Source organism: Boleophthalmus pectinirostris, unplaced genomic scaffold, assembly GCF_026225935.1.
Source record: "Boleophthalmus pectinirostris isolate CB_2022bp ecotype Guang Dong unplaced genomic scaffold, ASM2622593v1 HiC_scaffold_10, whole genome shotgun sequence".
Lineage (NCBI taxonomy): Eukaryota > Metazoa > Chordata > Actinopteri > Gobiiformes > Gobiidae > Boleophthalmus > Boleophthalmus pectinirostris.
The window spans coordinates 6,907,174-6,925,671 of record NW_026570971.1 but is presented as its reverse complement, the minus strand read 5'-3'; the positions used below and the strand labels follow the sequence as shown (position 1 = coordinate 6,925,671).

The 18,498-nt window shown below is 38.0% G+C and overlaps 2 protein-coding genes across 2 annotated transcripts in view; one reads left to right on the top strand and one right to left on the bottom strand.

Moving 5' to 3' along the window:
* The window catches only part of cdin1 (CDAN1 interacting nuclease 1), a 294,474-nt gene that overhangs the window by 271,639 nt on the left and 4,337 nt on the right, over positions 1 to 18,498 (top strand). The gene's annotated exons all lie outside the window — the stretch shown is intronic.
* Positions 11,111 to 18,498, bottom strand: part of meis2a (Meis homeobox 2a) — a 300,550-nt gene continuing 293,162 nt past the window's right edge. The window contains exon 13 of the mRNA XM_020927798.2: positions 11,111 to 11,198. The gene's annotated coding sequence lies outside the window, so the exon portion shown is untranslated. The remainder of the gene's footprint in view (positions 11,199 to 18,498) is intronic.

Sequence of the window (18,498 nt, the reverse complement as noted above, 5' to 3'; positions counted from 1 at the left end):
CAACGTCTCTTCAAAACATAATGACCAAAACCAGAGCGTAAACCTTTGTACTTCTGCATTTTACTCGAGTAGAGTTATAAAAAAAAAAGCCCATTTGAGAGAAGTACTCGAGTAGTCCTGAGTAGCGTCACGATTACGCATTTGAACCATTTTACGCACGAGATTTAGGCCTAATCACGTGACATAAAACAAGCAAATTACACATATTAAGTCTCAAATATGCCTAAAAATATCGTATTATGCAAATGGAACTAATTGCCCTAATTAATTATGCAAATTTATGGCAGATCATCGCTTTTTAGTATGTATGATCACGATACATACGACTTATCTTTTTATTTATTTATTTTTATTTTTTTTCACTTAAGACTTAAAAATATGTGTTATAAGGTTCGACTATGATTGTATACTAAGTAAGAGTACTGTTACTTCTAAATATTATAACCCATTTTGAAGTATTAGTATCATAAAACTCGCTAAATCCATCGTTCGTGCGTGCGTCATGTGCGTAATTGCTCCATATTATCACCAGGCCCCGTGTGTGGAGACGCCGCGCGGAGCCAGAGACAAGAAGGCGCATGCTCCGTGGAGAACTGAGAGGAAACCCTTCAGCAAAAACGATAAATAGATAATGGAGAGATAATGGCGCTGCGTTTTTGGAGACGTGGAACGCGTGCGCAACTGTTTGGTTTTACGCACGGGGGTGACACGGCTTTGCGTCGCTCTCCTCCCGGGTATGTTTTGTTGACAATTAAAACCGGCGCGGAGAGGAGACATGAGGATGCGTCTCTGCTCTTCCGTAGTGTCACTTTTAGTCGTATTAATATTGAATTATATTTTATTTGAAACGAGGTTGGCTGGTGGTGTTTGGAGACAGCGGATAAGGCCACAGCGCGTAACTGGAGACGGTATAAATGGAAATGATTGACAGCGTGACACTTCGGGGTGAAATATTATACGTAAGCAGCTAGAGTTATTCTTTTGGGGTAATTAACGTATCTTGTAAACTAAACACGCTCACTGTGTCGTATTGTATTCGAAATGTCTTCCGAAGAATGATTAATGGTTGTCTAGTCTTTTCACTGTATTCATTCTACCCTTCTTATTAATAGCTATAGTTATTAATATATTTTTTTGTATTTGTAAAAAATTTATAAAAATTGTTAAACATAATGACAATATTTTGGATTTTTTTTTTGAATTTTTAAAAATGTACAGTTGATTTTTTTTCCTAATTTTTTCTTTCTTTTTTTTCAAATTTTATTTAATGTGACTTGGACAAAATGGCAAGTTTATCCAAAATGATTGTTCTAAAAAATGTCTAATAAAACGTAATCAAATCTACATATTTTTTAAACATTTTTTGTATTTTTATGAGATTTAATTAATGTAAAATTCATCAGGTTTAATTATGACAAATGATTTATGACGAACTACTGGTCACGTGTGCGCAATTCCGTAGACGAAAAATGTCAGCGTTTCCTTATTGATTAACGTTGTTTTATTATTTGTACGTGTAATTTACGTGATATCTCTGCTCCGGATGTCACGTGGAGCTCGCGAGGCCCTCAGGTAAATTCCGCAGTCTTTAGAAAAACCTGCCCTTTGTGTCGCCATCTTTTATCTCGTGCGCAAAAGGCATTCTTCGGCACAAAAAAACCGGTCTCGGAACAAAAATGCCCTCTCCTCTCCCTCTCCTCTTCCTCTCCACTCCCTGCGCCGTGCACTGGCCACACTCTCCGCGCCATAAATCACGCGACCTGACATCCGAAAAATCTTCTAATACTAAAACGTCCTATGCCTCCGTGCGTCATGGATAAAAACGTACGCGCGTAAAACCTTAACGTGCGTAAAGTGGCACCTTTTCACGTTTTTCTAATCCTGACTTGGTTTGATTGGATTTTACCTGTGGTCAATATTTATATTTAATAGTTTCACATCAGTTAGTAAGTGGTTTGTGTAAAAAAGTCGATTAAATAAAAAATATATATACAAAACACTAAACGTCACCAAATTCTACCCAAAACGCAGACAAGTTACGCACAAAGAATGCACCTTTCTGACAGTTTAAACCTTAAATTAACAAAATAAAGGTGTTGTATCTTATTTTTATTAGTCCAATCATAACTATTGTGTAATTTAGACATGTTTTGGCCCTCGTTAGTGTTACGGTTGCTAGGTAACAGTTACGCAATTACCTCCAGTAGAACATTTGTCATACGTGTCACTCGTGTAGAACCAGGACGTAAAATGATAAACTTTTGAGTTAAATCTTAAATAAAATCACGTTAACTGCGTTTTTTGTTGTTGTTGTTGAATCTAAAATGGCATAAATACGGGCTGAAACTGAAGCTGTCCATGTCGGTTAGGCCTGTCTCTATACGTGGTTGCATTTCTTAAATTAAACTCCCATGCGCCCTCTTCTCCTCTCCGGGACTCGTTGGCATTGTGCTCGTTTTGGAGAGGCCCGTTGCTTGTGCTCCGTGCGCGCTTTTTCTGTGGCCCGGGCCGTAATAAAGCATTCTCCGCGGGCTTTATTGATCAGTCAGTCTGAGCTAATGTAATTATCCTCATCAATAGGGGGCTGCGGGGAGAATCATTATGCGGCTGACGTTGATAAATGACCGGCCAAATGCAGCCTCCTCTCTCCCAGGGACCCCCGCCCGCCCCTGACCCACGCACGTACACACACACATACACACACGTGCACACTCACGCGCACACGCACAGGCCCACATCACCATAGAAACACCGTATGGCGCGAAGGAACGGCGCGGAAAAGTGCTGAAATGTTGGAAAAATAAAACAAGGACAACAGTTTTACGCACGGGGAGGCGCACGGATACACGGTGAATGTTTTGGTGTTTGGTGGTGTTTAAATTATAGACACGCTGACTATTTTAGATGCAGGACACAATATTGAAGTAGCTGTGCGGGTTTTGGGTTTGTTTTTTGTTTTTTTTTAGCAACTGAATCTTCATTTTAAACGTGTTTGTAAATAATAACGCCGCGTAGAGTGAAGCAACCGCACCTGAGAGCCAAAATCTAAACCAGGACAACATTTTTACGCACGGACACACACACACTCGACGTGAAGTGAAGCGTCGACCCGGAGAGAGCCGGTTTTTGGGGACGGCCAGCTGCGCGCGGGGAAGAAGGACAGCGTGCGTATGCTCGTGCTCGTGTCCGCCCCCAAAAGAAACACATTTATATATTTCAACTTTTTTTTCCTTTTAGCCACTGCGTGCACTTCTAAAAATATACGCCAGCGTGTCACAGATGCGCACGACGTACACTGTAGAAAATGAAAACCCACGTGCGTAAAAATGCGTAATTTTCTTCACTGGGTTTAAGTATTTTTGGTTTTATGTAGTTTTATTTGAGGGGTGAAGCGTGGAGGAGGGCATATCTTGTATTTCTTCTTCTTCTTCTGCATCTTCTTCTTCTTGGTATTATTCTTCTTCTTATTTGAGTTTATTTATTTACATTTTTATCCAGATTTCACGCAAATATAGCAGCCAGTGGGTTAAGGTTGTCCATCTAATCTAACCCCTGAGCCATTTTCTTTTCATGACCATCACGAAATGCGTCCAAAGTGGCCCCGTGACGCTGACTTTTTATGCAAATCCCCCAAATTTTACGCACACAAATCACATTCAAATTCTGTTTTCCTTTGTGGCTCATCTCGAAACGTTTCCTCTGTTTTTTGTTTAGTTTTTTTTTTTTTTTTTGCAGTGTCCAGGCGCGTAGCAATGTTTAAAACCCGGAGTGTTTCTTGTTTGTGTGTGCGTACGTGTGTGGAGTTTTTTAATATGAGCTGGAGAAGAGGAGCTCGCTACACGCTGGGAATACACATATATATACGCACACATACACGCGCGTTTTATTTTCTGGAGCAGGCGAAGCGGGTGAGGAGGGGAGGAGAGGAGGAGAGGAGGAGAGGGAAAGGAGGAGAGGAGGGGAGGGAGAGCCGGGCCGTGGCTGCGTGTGACAGCGGAGAGATGGAGGGGAGGAGTTGTTTAGCCTGGCTGGATCATCCATCATCCCTGTCACGGCGAATCGGCAAAAAAAAAAAAAAAAAAAAAAAAGGAGGGGGGGGGAAGGCAGCCGAGGCAATCTACCTTCTGTCTCATCGGGGGAGGAGAGGAGGAGGGAGGAGGGAGGAGGAGGGGGTGGGCGCGCGGAGGAGAAGAAGAAAAGACCAGAGAGAGAGAGAAAAGAGACAGAAAAGGAGGAAAGGAACTATTAATATTAAAATCCTCTCCAAGCACCGTAATCCACGCTTGCATCTGATAATCTACGCGCACAAAACGAGACCCGCGTCTTCCTCTTCCGTTTGGAGAATAATAGAGCGTAAAAAAAAGCAAAATCGGACTATGAGATTTTAACTTGAGTCAAAAAAAAAAAAAAAAAAAGAAAGAAAAACCCCCGAAGAGGACGCAGTGTTAACCCACATACGAGGGAAGTTATTACGCGCGCAAGGCCCCGGTCTGGAGCAATAGGCCCAACACGTGTGGCGCATTTGTGGACGTAATGTGATCAACAAACAGCGTGCGTAAAAGGCGCGCACACGTCCAACCTCATTTGGCACAGGAAGCTGGAAGGGCGTGATGAGGTTTTAAAGCGGTAAATAAATAAGAGTGAATGTATGAAAATGCGGATTATAAAACGTTTATTGAAAAAGTCGAGGTGAAAGCGTAAGGGTTTGTTCGTAATTGTTACGCTGATGAGACGTTTGGGTGACCGCGTTCAGCCACTGGGAATCACGCAGGTCGTTAATCACTGTCACTTTTTTTTTTCTCTCTCTCTCCTCCTCGTTTTTGCGACAAGAAAATGTTTACAGCCAAGGCCCAGTCGGTGTAAATACAAAATGTTTTCTTTTTAAAAATGTTTTACCCTAAAGTGTGGCGAGTTTCAGTTAACTCATTCATCTACTACTAAAAAAAAAAAAAAAAAAAAGTGTCAACCACACGATTACGTAAAACAATTGGGTTCTTCTTAAACTTCATCCTACTCCATGTACATATAATTATTTTCTTATTTTATTTACTTATTTATTTTGGTCATTACTGTTGATTTTATTGTAACTTGCTTAAACAAATAAAATTAACAATTTATTTATTTATTTATTTTTTTATTGTTGTTTATTTTGTTGTACCTTGCTCAAACAAATAAAATTAACACATAATTTTTATTTTATTTTATTTTTTTTAATTGTTGTTGATTTTCTTGTACCTTGCTCAAACATTTTTTTTATAATTAAAAAAAAAAAATTGTATTTTGGACTTTTTCACAACTTACTAAAATCAAAATCTATAAAGGAGGGCTGTACTACTTTACGTACAACTTTAAAAATTGCAATTCTAGAAAAGGAACTTGATTGATGCTTATAAATATTTACAAACAAGAAAAAAAAAAGCGTAAAAAGCGTACAAATTTGTGAAATTTCTATTTATTATTATTATTATTATTATTATATATATTTTTATTTTTTTTTTTTATTATTATTTATTTATTTGTTTTATTTTAGTGAGGGACAAGGCCAAACACTTTTTTAAAACCCCAAACGCGTGCGTGAAGTGGAACGTGCAGCTCTCGGGGTTTGTTGTCGTTTCTATTTTACGTCCAGCGCGAGGGGGAAAAAAAAAAAACGACCGCGGGGCAAACACGACCGCGCAGACCCGGGGAGGGAGGCGGCGGACCGGGGGTGGAAGCCGAGGAGGAGACGGTGCTGCTGGAAAAGGCCCGAGAAGAGCGCAGTACCCGGACGCACCGACAGGCGGAGCTCCACAATGCCGAATAAACATCCTCCAGGAGCTCCCAGCCCTGCAGTGTGCTCACAGAAACCGTGCTCTGGTACACTGCTGTGGCACCGTGGGCATCTTTTAGGCTTGTGCATGCATAGATCAATAGTTAGGCTATTGATAACCACCTCTCTGTCGTAAAAATGTATCGATTATTCCAAATTACACCTATTTATTCCCAAAAAACATGACATTTTTGCACTAAATGAGCTACTAAATGTACAAAACAACACTTATACATAGCAAAAAGTCACGTTCTTATTATAAACATGCCACAAAAAACGTAAATTGAAATAAATTAAGTAATACGCAAAGGTTTTTTAAGTGTTGTTTTGTACATTTAGTAGCTTATTTAGTGCAAAAATGTCATGTTTTTTGGGAATCTATAGGTTTAATTTGGAATAATCGATACATTTTTACGACGGAGAGGAAGTTATCAATAGCCTAACTATCGATTATTCCAAATTAAACCTATAGATTCCCAAAAAACATGACATTTTTGCATTAAATAAGCTGCTAAATGTACAAAACAACACTTATACACAGCAAAAAGTCACGTTCTTATTATAAACATGTCACAAAAAAAATCGTAAATGGAAATAAATTAAGAAATACGTAAAGGTTCTATAAGTGTTGACGTGTTTACTTTGTTTACAGCTGTGCAATTTTTATTTATTTTTATGCAAAACAGTATGCATATTTTTTTTTTATATAATTTGAGCTCCACTTCACGTTTTATGAAGATTGAAAATTGGGGAAGTGTTTTTTTTTTTTTTTTTTAACTCCAAGTGTGTTGACAGTGTCTTGAAATTTACGAAGTGCGATCGCTCTGCCTTCATTTGCACGTGACAGCTAATTAGCATGTTTTTGTGAGTGGCTAAATAAATTGCCACAGGGAGATCGCTTTCAGACACGATTAGTTCTTGTCATTTGGAGAATTCTGTCACGAAGGAATGCCGCACTTAAGAGCAGTCCATTCACATGATATGTTTTTAAAGAATAATGCACGAAATGTTCTGAGTCGTAATTAGGACCAATTAAAATGTGAAGCTGCTTTGTGTAAGAGTCAATCAAAAAGTTAAGGCAAATTGTGCACTTACATTTCTAAAAACAGAATTATAATAATAAAAAGAAGCTATTTACGTATTTTTTTAATGACTTGGAATAATAGAATGAGAAATAAATCCTACAGAAGTGGAAAATATCTAAATAATAATAGTAGTAGATGTTGTAGATGTTCACGTCGTTTTTTTATATCATTTGCAAAAAATTGACAACATTTTTAGAAGATATTCCCCCCCACACTAAAATCTCAATAATAATAATAATTATTATTATTTAAAAAAATGAAATAGTTGTAAGAAGTAGTAATAGTAACAAGACTGTGTTCAATTTTGTGAAAAACTACTAAACTTGTATTTTTAGACGACGCAAAAATCTACCAAAGATGAAAAAAAAACAAACATTTATAATCAGTAGTGAATCAAAATGTCATGTTGTTTGATCATTTTTGAGAAAACCGTGAACCTGCATTTTCAGAAAACACAAGTTCCATGTTTGTACGTAGTAAAAGTGATTAGACGGTTCATGTTGTGTGTTTCGTAATTATTTTTGAAAAACTACAAAACTTGCTTTTTCAGAAGATGCTTTTCATGCAAAAATCTGCCAAATATGAGAAAATTAAATGTCTATAATAAGTAGTAATTGTAATTAGACTCTGTATAATGTACTTCAAAATACTCATGTCAGGTTTTTTGAAAAATGTTGTGAAAAACTACAGAACAAGGTTTTTCAGAAGACATAATTTCAAACTAAAATCCACCAGGTACCAAAAACTTAAATATTTGTAATATGTCGTAATTAGTAATTAAACTACGAGATGCACTTCAAAATGATCTTATCATGTTTATCTGAAAGTATAATCTGTAAAATGTACTTCATGTTGTGTTTTTTTATGTATTTTCAGAAAACTCCATACTTTGCATTTTCAGAAAACAAATATTTGTAATTAGTAATAGTGTTTAGTCTCTGTAAAATTTACTTCAGTTGATTCAATGTTGTGTTTTGTTTTTGATAAAATTTTCAAAAAACTCCAAACGTTGCATTTTCAGAAGACGAATATTTGTAACAAGTATTAATACTGATTAGTCTCTGTAAAATGTACTTCAGAATGACCATGTCGTGTTTTGTTTTTGATAAAAGTTTTCAGAAAACCCCAAACGTTGCATTTTCAGAAAACAAATATTTGTAATAAGTAGTCATAGTGATTAGTTTCATAAAATGTACTTCAGAATGACCATGTCGTGTTTTGTTTTTGATAAAATTTTCAGAAAACCCCAAACGTTTCATTTTCAAAAAACAAATATTTGTAATAGTAATTAGTCTCTGTAAAATGTACCTCTGAATGTTCATGTCATGTTTTGTTTTTGATAAAATTTTCAGAAAACCCCAAACCTTGCATTTTCAGAAAACAAATATTTGTATAATATGTAGTAAAAATAATTAATGTACTTCAAAACGTTCATGTCGCATTTTGTTTTTCGATAACATTTTCAGAAAACCCCAAGCCTCACATTTTCAAAAAACAAATATTTGTATAAGACATACTAATAGTGATGAATGTATTTCAGAATATTCATGTTGCGTTTTGTTTTGTAATAAAATTTTCAGCAACCCCAACCCTCACATTTTCAGAAAGCAGCAATAGTAATTAGTCTCTGTAAAACGTACTTTAAAATGTAAATGTTGTGTGTCGTGTTTTGTTTTTGATAAAATTTTCAGAAAACAAATATTTGTAATAAGTCATAATAGTGATTAGTCTGTAAAACGTACCTCAAAATGTTCAAGTCGCGTTTTGTTTTGATAAAATTTTCAGCAACCACACCCTCGCATTTTCAGAAGACAAATATTTGTAGTAAGTCATAATAGTAATTGGTCTTTGTAAAATGTACTTCACAATGTCAATGTCGTGTTTTGTTTTTGATAAAATTTTCAGCAACCCCAAACCCTTGAAATTTTCAGAAAACAAATACTTGTGTAATTCATAGTAACAGTAATTAGTCTCTGTAAAATGTACTTCACAATGTTGATGTCACGTTTTGTTTTTGATAAAATTTTCAGTAACCCCCAAACTTTGTATTTTCAGAAGACAAATATTTGCAATAAGTCATAATAGCAATTAGTCATTGTAAAATGTACTTCAGAATGTTCCTGTTGCATTTTGTTTTCAATAACATTTTCAGAAAACAAATATTTATAATGAGTCGTAATAGTGCTTAGGCTGTAAAACGTACTTCAAAATGTTCATGTCAAGTTTTGTTTTGATAAAATTTTCAGCAACCCCAACTCAAATTTTCAGAAAGTAGCAATAGTAATGTACTTCAAAATTTTGATGTTGTGTTTTGTTTTGGATAAAATTTTCTGAAAACAAATATTTATAACAAGTTGTAATAGTGATTAGTCTGTAAAAAGTACCTCAAAATGTACAAGTCGCGTTTTGTTTGCGATAAAATTTTCAGCAGCCCCCACCCCTGGCATTTTCAGAAGACACTCGTCCACACAAAAATCTACCAAAAATCCAAAAATGAAATATTTATTACAGCATTTTGTGACTGAACACCTTTGAAACATTACGTCACACTCCTCATACAAGTATTTCATGTACTTTCGACAAAGCTCGGGGGAGACGGTTTCTTATCATCTAGTGAGGGACACGTGCTGAAAAAGGAAGGAATTTATGGACATACAATATCAATGCCACAGCAGATCTGAAACTAGCAAAAAACATTCTTTTCAATTGAGGTAAACACATAGAATATCTAACATGGAACAATTAATAGACTGAACTCTGTACGAAGTTTGATACAATAATCTCTCAGCTTTTTTCCCGCCAAAAGCATTGAGTTCATAATTTAAGTTTTTTTTTTTCCCCACGATTTTTTTGAGTTTTTTTTTTTTTTCGTTTTTGGTGCATCCGACCACCGACGGCTTCTCCAGTGCCATTGAATCAACAGTGTCAATATATAAAGTCCGTAAAGTATGGCCACTTTTGTTGATCCGCGCCAAAAATAAAAACAAAAAAAATTACAAGTTTGAGAAGCGCTTGTTGGATATTTCCACTTTTTTTCCTTCAACGGGCTCCGACCAACCAGAGTCCAGAGGGTACAAAAAAAACAATAAAATATCATTCAAATAAAACTGTATAAAAACCAACACGATCCAGTGCTTGGGTGTTTTCAAAGATTTTCGCGAAAAAAATCGAAAAAAAAAAAAAAAACGGGAAACATTCATTCATGAAAACGAAAGAAATCGATCAAATTCTCAAAAAGTTAAAATTTCTTCTGGTGTGATTTGTTTTGTTGTTGTTGTCGTTTTAGCAGCCGTTTTCCTGCCGTGTTCTGCATTTTTTTTTTTTTGCGTCGACGGCAGGATTTGATTGCCCCTCTCTGCGTTTTGGAAACTTTATTTTTTTCCCATGATGCTGTGCTGCGAGACAGTCCTCCTCCACATCCGGAGTGCACACAGTGAATGAGAGACCGAGAGAGAAGAGATTCTAAAAACTAGCTTTATAAACAAACTTAGTGACCAACCCAAAAAATGCACAAGTTTTAACTTAGTATCTATACTTTATACTACAGTAGTTATACTCTTGGAGTCTTTCTGTCCTTTTTTCCAGAGTGGATTGATTTCCCCGACGTTACTAAACAGGTGCGGAAAAGAAACAAGTTTTTCTTCTAGTGTCCGTCAGTTTTTTTTTGCTTTTCCGCGCCAAAGTTTTACCAAAAAATCCCAAGTCTTTACAAAGTGTCAGCTTGGTCCACGTTTTTGGATCAAAGTAACAAACTTGACAAGTAAAAAAGAAAAAAAAAATCGTCACAGCTCGTTTTTGGAATTTCGAAGAGCGTCAAATTTGTGGTCTTACAAAGAGCAAAAAAAGAAATCACATGTTTTTTCGTTTTTTCGTAGTAGCTGCTTGTCGTGTGGGGCGGGTTTTTCGTCGTCCGGCCGTTCGATCACTGGGCGTGGATGTCCAAGCTCTGCCCGCCGGCGCTGGGGTCGACGGGGGACATCAGGGGGGTCCTCTGGGCGGGCATGTCCGGGTGGTGGTGCGGCGGCGGCGGCGGGTGGAGGTGGCCGGGTGCTCCTCCGTGCATCAGCATGGCGGCGTGCGGGTGGTGGTGGTGGGGGTTGTGGTGGTGTCCGGGCAGGTAGGAGGCGGCGGCGGTGACGGTGGGGTATTGGTGGTGGTGGGGGTGGTGGGGGGCAGGTGCGACGGGTGGGGCGGGGACATCGGGTGCGGGTGGTGCGGGGGGTGGTGGTGGGTGAAGGAGGGTGCCATGCTCATGCCCATAGGAGCGCCGTGAGGGCCGAAGTCACCCGGGATGCCTGGCAGACCTGGACACAAAACAAAAACAACACATTAGACTCTAAGGTCGTCAAAAGTATCGGAAATCAGATTTAATCGATACTAAAACCGATATCGATGTGTCTAGATATTTATTTTTCACAAGTATCGATACTAAAAAAGTCACATTCACAGCACAGAACCTGTTTAGACCTGGTTTAGACCTGGTTTAGACCTGGTTTAGACCTGATTTAGACCTGGTTTACATCTGGTTTACATCTGGTTTAGACCTGGTTTAGACCTGGTTTACATCTGGTTTAGACCTGGTTTAGACCTGGTTTAGACCTGGTTTAGACCTGATTTAGACTTGGTTTACATCTGGTTTAGACCTGTTTAGACCTGGTTTAGACCTGGTTTAGACCTGGTTTACATCTGGTTTACATCTGGTTTAGACCTGGTTTAGTCCTGGTTTAGACCTGGTTTAGACCTGGTTTTCATCTGGTTTACATCTGGTTTAGACCTGGTTTAGACCTGGACTGGTATGGAACCTATCTGAACCACTGAGTGATTACACAGATATAAAACCAGGTTTAGTTCTTAAATAATTTTTGTGAAAAAAATGAAACAAAAATCCCAAAACTCTTGAGCAAATATAAAAAATATCCAGTCATTTGAAAATTCCAGTTAATTCAAATACAAAATTTTTATCGCCATTTTCCAAACTTTATTTCTTATATTATCATCCAATATTAAGCAAAATGTTTTATTTAGTTTTATTTTTTCAGTTTGTCTGCTCTCTGTTACCATTGTTGGTATCCTTATGTATCGTTGCAATACAGTTTTGTTACCAAATTATAACAGTGACTTTTTGTCTGCACTTGTAAATAATTCATACAGTTTAATGTAAAATGTCTGAGAAATGCGAAAGAAAACTCATTGTGTTAGATTAAAAGAGTGGGGCTGGGATTAAATAAGATTTCTTCTTCTCACTGCTTTCTGGGCAAATTTTGTGTTGTTATTTCTGCTATGATTTCACAAATGTTTTATGTTCCATTGTATAAGAATGTAAACCTTTTACTTGTCCAAAATAAATACATAAAAAATGGATTCTCGTGAGAGTTAAGTCATGTTATAATGTTGTTTCCTCCTCAAAAACAGACCTGGAGTTAAGTTTTGTTTCATTCTTCTGTCTACATCTTCAAATCTCAAAATGCTCTCAAGTGAACAGCTCCTTTTACTTTTAGTTCAGAAGAAATTGGCTGAAATTATCCAAATGATTCTAGTGAAGTTTAAAAACACAGTGGAGCACTCCCTGTATCACCACATGACATGACAACAGTGCTTTTTTTCTGTTTGAGAGAAGATCCCAGAGTCTAAATCTGCAGGGTTTGTGCGTTAAACGTGCGCGAATGAAGCAAAACGCAACTCCAGATCTGATTTTGACGAGGAAACAACATTATAAACAGATCAGAAAATAGTGTAAGACGGACCCTTTAAACCCGACAGATCCAACTCCAGCTCAACACGTCAACACAGTATTTCTATCACAAATGAGCTCGCACGCGCACGAGCCCCGGACAGGCCCGAGCAGCGGAGGGTGAATTCAATTTCAAATAGCTGATCGCATTTTACGAGGCCTTTCTGTGCCCGCACCTCTTTAGCCGCCGGAGAACTGCACACTCCGCTGCTCCAGGGCTATTCTGGGCCACGCTCGCTGCTTTACAATGCCCACAAGCTTTGTGGTCACATCTCGGGCTTACGGAATGATCCCTGCGTCCACAGACAGACAGCGGCGGGTTAGGAGGCAAGGACGCAAGGGTAGGAGGCAAGGACGCAAGGGTAGGAGGCAAGGACGCAAGGGTAGGAGGCAAGACGCAAGGGTAGGAGACAAGAATCTAAGAGTAGGAGGCAAGAACGGAAGAGAAGGAGTGAAGACGCAAGAGTAGGAGGCAAGATGTAAAGGTAGGAGATAAAGATGCAAGGGTAGGAGACAAGGACGCAACAGTAGGAGACAAGGACGCAATGGTAGGAGACAAGGATGCAACGGTAGGAGGCAAGAAGCAAAGGGGAGGACACAAGGACGCAAGGGTAGGATATAAGGAGACAAGGACACAAAGGTAAGATTTAAGGATACAAGAACATAAGAGTAGGACACAAGGGTAGGAGACAAGGACGCAATGGTAGGAGACAAGGACACAAGGGCAGAACACAAGAATGCAAAGGGAGAATACAAGGTAGAATACAAGGATGGAAAGGTAGGAGACAAGGACGCAAGTGTAGGACAGAAGAACACAAGGGTAGGATACAAGGAAGCAATGGTAGGAGACACGGACGCAATGGTAGGAGACAAGGACGCAATGGTAGGAGACAAGGACGCAAGGGCGGAACACAAGAATGCAAAGGTAGAATACAAGGATGGAAAGGTAGGAGACAAGGATGCAAGTGTAGGATATAAGGACGCAAGTGTAGGATATAAGGACGGAAGTGTAGGATATAAGGACGGAAGTGTAGGATATAAGGACGCAAGTGTAGGATATAAGGACGGAAGTGTAGGCTATAAGGACGCAAGTGTAGGACAGAAAGACGCAAGGGTAGGATACAAGGACGCAATGGTAGGAGACAAGGACACAAGGGTAGGAGACAAGGACACAAGGGTAGGACACAAGGACGCAAGAGTAGGGCATAAGAAAACAAGGGTAGGATACAAGGATGGAAGGGTAGGACAGAAAGACACAAGGGTAGAATAGAAGGACGCAAATATTCCTTTTTTATTAGTCTGTTTACATTTCCAAAGCTCAAAACGCTCTGTTCCACCTTGTGATGTCATGAAGCGGTACTTTTGAAGTTGACGCCTCCTTTTACCTTTTGTTCAGTTCAGATTTGCGATTCTGAGCCCGAAATGATCCAAATGTTTCTAGTGAAGGTGTGTGGAATTTAAAAACACCACAACTGAACCATGACTGTATAAAGAAAGACTAAACCGGGACTATGTTTAGACAAAAGCCGGACTAAAAAGCTTTGAACTGTCCAGAGCTAAAAACTAGGTCTTAATCAGGACTAAACCAGGATTAAACCCGGATTAAATGTATGACTAAACCAGAACAAAATGCTGTTACAAAACACGGACTAAACAAAAGTGAAACGGGACTAAACCAGGATTAAAAACAGGACTAAACCCGGACTGAACCAGGACTCAAAACCTGAACTAAATTATGTCTAAAAATGTGAATAAACAAAACTAAATATGACCTAATGAAACAAGGACTAGACCCAGGTGAACCAGGACTAAACCAGGACTAAATCAAGACTGTGAGGACCAAAATCTACAAGAACAAGAACAAACCAGGGCTGAACCAGGTCTTAACCAAACCAGGACCAACCCAGGTCTAACCCCGACCAAACAATAACTTACACCGCAAAAAGAAATTCGGGAAACAATGCAATGAACAATGAACAAAACTGAGATCTAAACCAGGACTAAACCAGGACTTAAAAGGTTTTCGACATAATACCGTAATACCGTATCTGAAAACCAAACCCAAAACACGCTGTTCTTTTACGGGAAGAACTGTCCCCCACTGCATGACATCACAAGGTGGAACAGCGATGTGGACAAACTAACTGTAGATTAATCTCAGTGTCCTTATTTTGGACCTAAACCAGGACTAAATCAGAACTAAAACTGGACTATATCAGGTCTAAACCAGGACTAAAATCGAGCTAAATAAGGATTAAACCAGGATTACACCAGATCTAAACCAGGTCTAAAACTGATCTAAACCAAGACTACATCTGGTCTAAACCAGGACTACATCTGGTCTAAACTAAGACTAAAACCGGTCTAAATCAGGTCTAAACCAGGACTACATCGGGTCTAAACCAGGACTACATCAAGTCTAAACTAGGACTAAACTAGGACTAAACCAGGACTACATCAGGTCTAAACCAGGACTACATCAAGTCTAAACTAGGACTAAACTAAGACTAAACCAGGACTACATCAGGACTAAACTAAGACAGCTGTAAACCGGGACTACATCAAGTCTAAACCAGGACTACATCAGGTCTAAACCAGGACTAAATTAAGACTAAACCAGGACTACATTTGGTCTATACCAGGACTAAACCAGGACTAAACTAAGACTAAACCAGGACTACATTTGGTCTATACCAGGACTAAACTAGGACTAAACTAATAGTAAACCAGGACTACATCAGGTCTAAACCAGGACTAAACGAAGATTAAACCAGGACAACATCAGGTCTAAACCAGGACTAAACGAAGATTAAACCAGGACAACATCAGGTCTAAACCAGGATTAAAACAGGACTAAACTAAGACTAGACCAGGACTACATCAGCTCTAAACCAGGATTAAAACTGATTCAAACCAAAACCGGGATTACATCAGGTCTAAACCAGGTCTAAAACCAGTCTAAACCAAAACTAAAACAGGACTAAATCAAGACTAAACCAGGACTAAATCAAGACTAAACCAGGACTAAAACAGAACGAAACTAGATCACAATTTTTGACTAATCTGATCTCCGCCAACCGTAAAGTGAAGCATAAATCATCATTTGTTTCGCCAAAATACAGAAAACCGTGTTTACAAACGACCATTTCACAATTTTATTTACACCAAACCCTAAACAAAACACAGGTCCGGGTCAGTTTTTGAGCCGGTAACAGTTTTCTAACGAGAGTCCATTTTGTGTAATACAGTCCCTTTAAATAATTGAGCGCTAGGCTAAAGCTGTAACACCATAGCGCTGGGGATTAGCGGTTAGCACGCGCTCCGAGATTTAAGCCAAACAAAGTACGGCGTTTTATAGTCGCTGTCACAGTCCAGTCACCTGAAGTGGAGTCGCGTTCTGAATTTGTCATTAAAATACCGACGCGGATCGACTTTCGCGGCGTAACGGTCGCTCGGGTTTCTCTCGCGGGCTGTTAGCGTCGCGGTTAGCATGGCGTTTAATAGCGTTTCAAGTATTGCGGTGTGTTTTTTTTTTTTTTTTTTTTTGGATTGAATATTGCGCCGAGAGTGAATAGGCCAAATGTTTTCGTAAGTAATAGTGCGAGCTAGTAATGCTAACGACAATAAAACACGGAGCCAGAGCGGATCAGGTTTGACCCGGCGACATTTACGGCGTTCCAGTCTGACCGTTACAGAAATAGGCCCAAAAATATATAATCAGGTCTAAATCAGGACTATATCAGGTCTAAACCAGGTCTAAAACAGGACTACACCAGGTCTAAACCAGGTCTAAACTAAGATAAAATCATGGCTACATCAGGTCTAAACCAGGACTAAACCAGAACAGTATCAGGTCTAAACCAGGACTAAACTAAGACTAAACCAGGACAACACCAGGTCTAAATCAGGACTAAAACAAGTCTAGACTAAGACTAAACCAGGACTACATTAGGTCTAAATCAGGATTAAATTAAGACTAAACCAGGACTAAAACTGGACTAAATTAAGACTAAACCAGGACTAAAACAGGTCTAAATCAGGACTAAAACAAGTCTAGACTAAGACTAAACCAGGACTACATTAGGTCTAAATCAGGATTAAATTAAGACTAAACCAGGACTAAAACTGGACTAAATTAAGACTAAACCAGGACTACATAAGGTCTAAACTAAGACTAAACCAGAACTAAATCAGGTCTAAACCGGGACTAAAACAAGATTAGACTAAGACTAAACCAGGACTACATTAGGTCTAAATCAGGACTAAATTAAGACTAAACCAGGACTACGTCAGTTTTAAATCAGGACTAAAACTGAACTAAATTAAGACTAAACCAGGACTACATCAGGACTAAAACTGAACTAAATTAAGACTAAACCAGGACTACATCAGGTCTAAACCATGACTAAAACTGAACTAAATTAAGACTAAACCAGGTCTATATCAGGTCTAAAACAGGACTAAAACCGAACTAAATTAAGACTAAACCAGGACTACATCTGGACTATCACAGTTTTTGAATAATCTGATCCAGTAAAGAGTAAAGAGGAGCATAAATTATAATTTTTTTCACCAAAATACAGAAAACCGTGTTTGCAAACGACCATAAAACAAAAAAAACAAATCGACAGAAGCCCCTCGTTTTCGGTTTACTTTACAATTTACTTTACAATTTTCTTTACAGTTTACTTTACATTTAACTTTACAATTTACTTTACAATTTATTTTACAATTTGCTAAATCAAGACTAAACTAAGACTAAACCAGGACTACATTAGGTCTAAACTTTTGCTTCATTATTTAGTTTACAATTTAGTTTACAATTTAGTTTACAATTTTATTTACAGTTTACTTTACAGTTTACTTTACATTTAACTTTACGATTTACTTTACAATTTATTTTACAATTTGCTAAATCAAGACTAAACTAAGACTAAACCAGGACTACATCAGGTCTAAACGTTTTGCTTCATTATTTAGTTTACAATTTAGTTTACAATTTTATTTACAGTTTACTTTACAGTTTACTTTACATTTAACTTTACGATTTACTTTACAACTTATTTTACAATTTGCTAAATGAAGACTACACTAAGACTAAACCAGGACTACATCAGGTCTAAACTTTTTGCTTCATTATTTAGTTTACAATTTAGTTTACAATTTAGTTTACAATTTAGTTTACAATTTGCTTTACGGTTTACTTTACGATTTACTGTTTTTTTGGGACTGGCAAACGGGGAGACACATACGGGGACATGGGGGGTCCCAGAGGAGCTGCGGCGTTGGTGTTGTTGGAGGTTTGGAGCTACCAGCAGAAAACAATGGTACTCAGTTACATTTACTTAATTACATTTACTCGAGTAACTTTTTTAGCAGCAAACTTTTACGTTTACTTGACTGGAATAATATTTTTATTGAAGTAACAGTAGTAAAGTTTTGATTGCTCTTCCCCAGGGATTGGAACGTATACTAATTCTGAATACTCACGTTACTGTACTCGAGTAGATTTTTGCGGTAAGTACTTGCACTACTTTCTAGCCATGTACTTGTACTTAGTTACATTTTAAATCATAGAAGTTACCGCACAAGTCACAATTTTCCGCAATCCACTCCTGTCTTTACTGCTTCTAAAATTGTGTTAAAAAGTATAAAAAGTACTTTAAGTAGTATTTTCCTAGTACACATTTGGCAGCACTACTTGTAATCGAGTACTTTATGAGTCATGTAACTTTACTTTTACTTCAGATTACATTAACACGTTATCAAATTATAATGTTGTATGTTGTTATTTTTATGTTGCAGTTACTTTTAGAGTTACTACTTTGTACTCGAGTATTCTTACGCACGGGGGGAGGACCGGGAGGACCAGA